This window comes from Alligator sinensis, unplaced genomic scaffold (genome assembly GCF_000455745.1).
Source record: "Alligator sinensis unplaced genomic scaffold, ASM45574v1 scaffold157_2, whole genome shotgun sequence".
Taxonomy (NCBI): Eukaryota; Metazoa; Chordata; order Crocodylia; family Alligatoridae; genus Alligator; species Alligator sinensis.
Window position 1 is genome coordinate 2,237,503 of NW_005842107.1, and position 9,457 is coordinate 2,246,959.

Here is a 9,457-nt window from a genome sequence, read left to right on the forward strand (position 1 = left end):
TTCAGCCTTGACATAGCAAGCCCCTCCGATTCCTGCACTGGTGTAACAGGATGTCTACTTACAGTACACTGTTCAGTCTCTACTCAGATTCTACAAGCTGCACAGCATTCTGGGCAGGAAATCTTGGTAAACAGAGAAGACAAGAGTTGGAATCAAACATCTGAATTTATTTCTGTTTTAATAAATCCCTTCCTGTTGAAGAAATATTCATTGCATGGCATGCAAGTGCAGGACACAACAGTAGTCTGCGATGCTCTGTGCCCACAAGGAGGTCTCCCCATGCTGAGCACCTTAGGGTCTGGGACAGACATTGCATAAACCAGTTTGAGCCAAATCAGTTAAGTCTGATACTACATTCAACCAGGTTTATCTCAAACCGGTTTCAGTCATTTTCAAGCTGGTTTATGTGCACTGAGCATCTGTTCTGTTACCAGTTTAAACCGGTTTCTGATCACTTAAACCAATTTATGTGTAATGTCTGTCCCTAGCCTAGAAGGCTAGAAACTACTTCCGTGCAAACTCATCTGCTGTTGCCCTGCTCCTTCCCCATTTCACATGTGAGCTGATGTCTCCGCATTCGCACCAAAGCAGGCTTGTTTTATAAAGACAGCAAACCCATGGGCACGGCTGATGCTATTTGCACATCCAAAGGCCTAACAGATTTTCCATGTGGTCTGTTCTTTGTAACATAGAGTTTACGGGGGTGACCAACCTCATCTCCCATTCATTGTTACTTATAGTCTCAGAGATGTCTCTTCAATCTGGAGTAATGGACGTCCAGAGCACTCATGAGGTAAGGAAATGTAATTTAATTTGTGATTGCATAAACCAGTCACGGAAGCCTCCCAAGTAGCCCGAGTTTTCATTTCTTTCATAGTAGACATTTAATTATATGATAATTACTTACAGCTTGCTGCTCAGCTTCTACTTTTATGAAATATAAATTGCACTTCACTCAAAAGTGCAAGATGAGCATTTAAAAGGCTTCATTAAGTAGGTTTTAAGATTTTTCTGACAACTTTCTGTAAGCTGCAGAATAGAAAGCAGATGTACCTGTAAACAGAAACTCGCTTCACAACCCAACAAAGCAGAATCGCTAATGAAACACGGGGACATGCGAGTCTTTACAAGAAAAAAATATTAACTTTTAACAAATGTGTTTGTTTAACTAACAAACACAATCTTTCTGTCAAGCTGGGAAATGTAAAGAGCAATCAGCAAGGAAGCCAGGATTACCCATTGTTGAAATTTTAATAGAAGATTCACAATATTATCTGTTTTTCTGAAAATCCCCAGGTCTTGGAATCATGTGATCTGCCCTAGCTCTGAATGTTTATGTAAAAAAAAATTAATTTTTTTCTCCGGATTGCTTATCAACTGAAGACTGAAACCAGGTGGTTAATAGAAGGAACTCTACATTTATTATTTTAATCACATGGTTATTGGAGCCTTGTCTTGTGATATTTGAACGTTTGAAGTTACACAGGCTGGGACCACTTGCCTGTCAAGACACCCTCCGGCCGTACAAGTCTGGAATAGGTCCTCTGCTGGGGGGGGGGGAGCGTGAACCCCTCTCCGCCCCCCCAGAGGACATTAGGTGCTGTAGGAAGTAGTACTACTGATCAGCAAGGGTGCCTTGGTCCTCTGAACCAGAAGTAGACTGAAGCCTTGGTATGATGCCAGGGGGCTTTGTGTGGTCACATTTGCTTGGAGAGATTGTCAGTCAGGCCAGAAATACAGCCCAAACAGCTTTAGCAATGCCGAGCTTCAGCATTTGCCATCTCTGACACATCTGGGGAATTGCAAAGACAGGCAAGAATTAACTTATCAAGAGGGACATCTACTTACTGTTCTGAAATAAGAGAAACCTGCTTGTTTGAGGTTCAAACAGCGGGGCATATCCCTGTTATTAGCTAAAGCTGGATTATTAAACAGGAAATACAATAAGCAATAATAAAATTAACACACACAAGCTCTTTGCAAACTTCTGCAGGATTCTGTTCCTTGAGAAATGAGGGTACTACAATTTGCAGGGTCTCTTTGTTTAATTGCAGAAGCTGCTGTAGGAACGGAAGTCAAGCCACCCAGGTAGAATAGGACACCGCCACCCCTGAAACATGGTGGTCCCCACCTGGAAAAATTCACAAGGAAAGACTGGGAGCGAGGGCACTCCCAAGCCTGCAGAAGCGGATAGGAAGACTTCCGACCACCAGATTCCACTGTGTTACGGTAACATAAGGGCAGAGTGACCTGGACTTAAGCATAACCAGGCCAGATTCTGGCCTCCAGTGTGTCTCTCACAGTCCAGAAATCCTCGCCAAGGGGGATGATACTTTTTCCATCAGCTTACATCCTTTTTCCCTTTTACACTGTTCCCATTTGCTAAAAACAATGACTCCCCAAAGACTACAGGGGCAGACTGAGTTTCTTACTTAGCTGAAAAGAATCACTTTCTGGCATTAAATGTCATTAGCAGCTGTTAACGGCATTAGGTACAGGAACAGAAATTTGCATAGAAATCATTATAGGGTGCATCCCTTCCCAGTGACAATATTGATTTCCCAGTGCCTTTTGCAGCAAATGCTGCTGCCTCTAATTGATTACTTTGAAGGTGGCTATAGATAACACAGTTGTTCAGCTGAGACACCAGAATATAAACAGGCTGAGATTCTATTGGTTCAGTTGACTTGGGAAATCTATAAATACATTCAGTATTTCATGGTAGCAAAGTATGATAAGTAGTGCTGATATTTTAAGCTTAATATTTAATACACTTTCAAAGTCAAAGCAGTTTTGTACTTTTCTATGTTCTACAGCCCAGGCTGAATAATGGCTTAAAATATATCATCCAACTTTTAATCTACTCAGTAAACCTGAAGGTCAAGCTAAAGTGAAGGTCAAGCACTCAAGTAATTTATTGCAAAGATGTGTGGTTCAGCTATTATCTGCCATTTCCCTCGGAATCAAGGCTCCTGTAACAATGGGGAAGCCTGCCTGTCTATGAAACAGCAGAACACATAATAACTAAGGGCTCATTTGTCTACTTGGGAACTCTCAGGGAAGCTAATCTGAATGAATCAAAGGTGTGAATTTAGAGTGGATTTGCTAAACCCCATTTCAGAATTAAGGTGGTCTTAACTTCATTTACGTTTCATTCACATCCAAAGAAAAGTAAGCTGAATTGAATTAAGGACACTTCAGTTTGGAATAAGTCAATTCACACAGGACTTGAATGCAGCTTACTGAATCCACCTTAAAAGTTAATGCAAATTAAATTTCCACAAATGTCTTTGTGTAGATAAGCGCAGAGTCTGCTGTGCATCTTACTCAGGCACGTATGCTCTATTCATAAAGTTAATCTACAGCTATTGTGGAGAATTGTTATATCCTTTTTCCAGTTGCTTGTACTAGCAGGAACAAACATATTTCTAAAGATAGCAAGATTGCCACTTCTGAGACATGCCCATCATTTCTTTCCCTGAGATCCATAGGCATCTTTGGGCACTAAGTGAAATCAGTTTAGCTGATTTTTTCTCCCATAATAGATCCTTGAGACACATTTTTCAAGGAGTCCCTTAGCCAGTGGAGTGGCTGACAAGCAGAACCACAGAAGCTGATCTCTGGATACAGTGCAAGGGCGACACTCCCAGTTTAGAGTCACTCGATGCCAGCATGAACCACACTGGAAAAACAACAGAATAGGGAGAGACTGGATGTGAGGAAAGTACGTGGCTGCAGCTGGAATGAGCTGAACAGTTGGTTTTTATTTATTTTGTATGGTTTACAAAAGGGCATACAAGACCAAACCACTTCATTCTGAATGGCATCTTCAATTATCTGCTGCAGCACATAGCCTTTAACAGCTACCAAACAGGAAAGGAAGAAACAAAGAGCTAAAGAAGAATGGTTATGTTTCCAGTTAAGATCTGAAATGATTTAAGAGGCTGTGAAACACCGTTCCACATCACAGTACTGGATGAGTGGCAGCAGGGATGCAGAAATAGTGAGGGCCTGACTCTGTAATGCCTGGAATCATAGGTATACAATGTTTGGGGCTGGATTTGGATACCATTTCAGATAAGGACCTTATTCTATCTGTGGCTCCACTGAATTCAGCCTCATTGAGGAAAGACCAGAAGTGCCAACTAGCTGTTTATGTCTGCAACACTCATTTCCCGGTTTTTTTTCCATCTTTGCCTTCCCAAAACATTAAAACAATCCGCTAAACAATAAACTATCCACTAGACAATAAACAAGAAATATCCACTAGAACTCATAAAAGAAGTCCTGAATGAGCTTCACTGAGTAGGATGTGCAAATGCTTGATATAGCTCGTTAACAGTTTTCAAGTCACATCAGCAGCATTTAGTAAAATATTAAATTTTTGAAGACCACAACATGGGAAACGGTAGGATGAATTTGGTGGATATTTCTCCCTGGTTCTCACCCAGTTGGCAAGCTAGTGAAATGTGGATACTGATGGCAACTTGCTTCAATATTCTGATTTCAAACCACAAAAAAAAAAAGAGAGAAGAAACATCGTTGGTGAATATATGCAAAAATGTTATCACCTCTAAACAGCAGTGGTCCCGTAAAATACCTATGAGGAAGACTCCACAAACTATTTTCCACAGCAAGTTACAGATAAATAGGTAGTCTGAAAAGTTTCTGGACTTGACCCCTCTGTTACAGGATATGAGCATACAGAGAGAGAGGCGCTCGGCGCAAACACTTTTATCTGAGTTCTAGACACATCGTTTATCTCGACTGCGCGTAATCCCAAGGCATCGTTTTCATCACAGATTCTTTTCTTGAACTACAACAATATTTAAACATTTTTCTTGAGCTGTTTTTCAGTCTAAGGTATCTGTAGCCTATCATCTATTTATGCCATAATACATTTCTGCTTCCTTGCTACTCTGCCAATGGTTTCTGAGTCTTTTGAAGTAATTGTGGTACTTCTAGCTCCCCCATACCACTCGTACCTGTAACTGGACAGTGAACACACATGGAAGTTACGCAAATGAGCCATCTCCTGAAGCATAAGAGCAGGACATCACAGCCAATCAAATGCTTTTTATAGTAGATCAAAGTACTCACAAACTGGGAGAAATGCAGCTAGCAGCAACCCTTTGCAAAATGGCATCTTTAGAGCTACAGGCTCTTTGCTCTTCCAGATTTAAAGGGCCAGAACCTAGAAGGCCATGCTGCAAAAAAATAAAAGAGGACCCCTTAAAAGGAAAAACTAGTAAAGATCAAGCAGACATAAAAGTGGTCACTGGGGAAAGGGTTATGTGACTGCATGTTTCCCTCCTGAATCAGAAATAATCAGTGGTTTTGATTTCTCCTGGGCAATGTTCATGGTTCATATATTTTAAATAGCTTAAATCCAAATAAAACCAACATTTTTCAATATAAAAGATGGAAGAGAAACAAATGATTCCTGGTGGCTGTCTTCTTGTTTCATTTTTTCTGCAGTGTCACTACCACTCCCCCAGGCACCTTACAACAAGGTTGGATAGATCTGGCATTTTTTTCATGTACCAAGCATACTAGAGTTTAAAGATTTTGGCTGACCCCTATGGCCACAGCACCTGAGTGCCTCACAGCTTTGCACTCACACCAGTCCAATGACTGAGGGAAATAAATACTAAAATGCCCATTTTTCAGATGGGCACAAAGCACATAATTACTACCATAGGTCTGTAGGTCCAAAGTTTAGATCTTGCAACCCCTTCTTCCCAGCCAGCTAAGACTATAGGCACCTAAGTCAGTAAAAGTTCCTTAAGTCCACCAAACATCTGCTTTTGGGACCTCTGTTTATCCAGAGCACTCTCCCAGGGCATGGGAGAGTCTGGTCTGATTGACTTTGCGCGAGGGGATTTGAAGCCATAAATGCTCCAGGCTCTAAGGTACCGTGGGGTGAGATGCTCTCAGTGCCTCTTGCTGAAGCTGTTTCATTTTGCATGGAATCGTTAAACAGCCTAATGATTAGGGCATCCCCTAAGAGAGGGGAGCCCTCCAGCTGTGTTTAGGGAAGGAAGGACTGCATTATGCACCTGATTCCAAACAAGGGTCCAGGTTTGTGAATGCAAAGTGAAGGGAGACATCTCGCTCCATCCCAGAGTAAGACCCTAACTCCCTGAGTGGCAGGGGCCTCTCCTCAGCATTGCCTATTGCTCCTCAGCCTTCCAGCTTTGGTTGAACCCATGTATATGGGCTGGGTTAGGGCTCCTAGTCCGATGCTTTAACACAAGACCATGCTGCCTTTCACCTCTTTACCTTCCACCATTATTTTCTGGGGTGCTCTCTTGGATTAGAGAAAAGAAAAGGTAGAGCAGATTTTTTTGGTGATAAATGAAGGGGTGAATCTCTTTTCTGTGGCCAGAACAAGTGCACATCCCAGTCCATAGAGCATGTGTTGTCATTTGAATATGTAATTAAAACAAAACTCCTAAGCAGTAAGCTGGTATGCCTCCTCATTTGTACTCCCAACGTCCTCTCAAGCTAAGTAATTTTTTAAAGCCCATTGCAAGACATAACACCATGCCATTCCCAGGAACTTAAGTGATAAGACCTCTGATAACATCTGTGATCAGACAGGTGTGCTTTGTACTCTACTGAAGAATGCCCCATTTCGCATAGTAGGACACTGCTCAGGAACCTCATTAGAAACCAAATTACTACCTGCATCAGGTTTACACTAATGTATTGACATCTACAGCACTTGTTAAATGAACCGTAAATCCAATACACTAAAGTCATTTTCAGCTGAATCAAATCAGGTTTCAGTCAAAAGAATTGCAATTGTGATATACTTAATGCCTGGCACTTTCATGGTGTCTCTAGCTAGATCATTTCAGACACAGAGCGAAAATTGTAAACCCGTGAAACAGTGCAAGCTAAATTGGACACACTGCAAGCATACTAAACGTGGGGCTAAGAGTTTAAGGACTATAATTGACTCTAATTGACGAGTTGGTAAAGCTATCTAAGCATCTGCAGTTCTTTCCTTACTGATCTGCTTTCACCATGCTATTTCCTTCTCCTTAATTAATTTATACTTTAGTATAAATCTGGTTGTTTGTATTTTCTGAAATCATGCTTCTAGGCCTTACATCTGTGCAGATATACTGGATATACAGCAACGGCAGACTGCCACAGTGCAGAAGGAAAAAGGCAAAGTACACAGTCCCCCTTGGACTTGCCTGGGTATGGATAGGACTTCGAATTTTTCATGGGAAAGTCACAGGGTTTAAACGTTTAATTTTTTTGTCCCCTGAGTCATCTTCTTCTAATCTTGACCTACAAACCCCCAAGCATATATGGGAATTAAAGCAGCCTTTAACTCTGATTTTCTTCTCACTCAGGAGGGAAATGATTTCCTGAGGAATCTAACACAAAATTTCTAGCTTGGTGCATAATACAACTCAAAATTGGGTGTGGGGAAGGGAGGAAGGAGAGAGAAAGAAGCCAGTATCACACTGCCCTGCTCCTGGACTGGCTGTATGTACACTGATCTAATCCCCCAGAAAAGCACAGGGCTCATCTACACAGGGAAATTCAGACATCTTAATCCAAATACACTAGCCCTGTAAATGTAATAGTGTATTAGTTCAAGTACATAAAAGCCCTGCATGGACACTCATTTAGATTTACAGTGGCCTCCGTTCAGTTTAGCTTAATTCACTTCCAAAAAAAAATTAAAAACTGCAGCACAATGGAAATCTAATCAGAGAGAGACACAGCCCAGACCCTCCATTTGGCAGAAACCCTGCCAGTTTCACTGGAGCTAAACTGGTTCACAGCAGCAGAGGATCTAGCCCATTGATCATGATTTTACAGATCTTAGTAGTTGGTAAATGAATTTTAAAAGCTTTCTCAAACTCTGGCTTCCTAAATCCCAGGCAGATTATCCATGTTGACACTCATCCTCCCTTTCGCTTTGAGCAATGCAGTCTCCATGGCATTCACTCCTATAAAGAGGTGCCCACTGGAAAGGTGGCCATACAAAGGAATAAAAGGCTGCCTTAAATTTATGCAGCCTGGAGAGCACTGCTGCTGATCAGTCTGGAATCAATTGGTGAGCTCCTATTATGTGCAGCAATATCTCAGCGAAGAGGGCGGAAACTATTCACTGCCGTTTATTTACAGGGCTGGATTGTCTGGCACGCCAAGGCTGCGGTGTTGGACAGTGCTCTCATGCTTCAGTGGCCATTTTTCACCCATGTCTTTAGTGTTTTCCATGGTGTAGCATTGCTCTCTGGTGGCCCGTTGTTCCTCTCCTCAAAGGCCCTAACAGTACCTCCTCCAGGTAGTATACACATTTCTAACCTGCTAACATTCATAGAACGCCTTAAAGCAGGGTGGGCCATCTATGGCCTGGCCAGATCCAGCCCACGGAGCCAGGGGCTTCAGTGGCGGTGGGGAACATCATCTGCACTACAGCCAGGCAGCAGGGAGCTTTACCTGTGCCTCAGCTGGGTGGTGAGCGTCTGGGTCCTACCTCGGACCCAAGCTGGGTCATTCTGGCCTGCGGTCGGAAAGCATTGCCTACTGCTGCCTTAAAGGTGGGTGATGAAGAAGTGGACCTTCCTAGTTTGTAGTTGCTGCTGTCATGGCTTTATTTCACTGAGTTGGGTCTCCATTTCTCTCCTGAATCTGTCCCCACGTGGCCACTCAACTGATGAAAAGCAAAACTCTGGGGCAGATCCTCAGCTGGCCTAAACTGTAATGGCTCCACTGATATCAATGGACCAGTTACGCAAAATGGTTTCTATTGGGTGCAGCATGTGTCACACAGCATGGAACGTCTGCTAGGTACAGCTGGCATCAAAGGCTCAATTAATGTGAAGACAAGTGGTAAAAAATGACAAGCACCTCAAAAGGGTCTTGTTCTTCAGTGGCATCTTCCTGGTTATTTCTACACCTTGCCCAGTTCAAAAACTCCCCTTCGTCCTACCCAGCGTTCGTGTTGCCCTGGACTGTTCTTAGCAGTCGTTTTTCTCCCTGCTTCAAACCATCATTCCAAAAAAGGGTGAATCTCTTCTTTTTTTTGGCTTGCTCCAATGTAACTCCCTTGACTTCAGTAAAGTCTCTCCTGATTTCACCAGCAAGAAGGGATCAGACCAAGGTCCAGAAGTCCCTCGCTGTGCAGACTGCAGAGTAGCAATTCCCAACAGAAATCTTGCTGGGCTGGGGTATGGAGTGGTAGTGCTGTCTCTGCTGTATCTGTGCTGTGGATACTGCAAAGACATCACCCTGTACTGTTATCATCCCCACGCATTTTACCAGAATTGACAGAAGCATTTAAAGAAATGAATTGGGTCTGGTTCTCTATTGCTGTGCACTTTGTATGTCCAGTTACACACAACAGCAGTGTCAGTATTGTGCACCGGTGAAGGGCCAGTGAGGAATGAGATCCACCATGTTCAGAGAAAACTTCTAAAGGATAGGG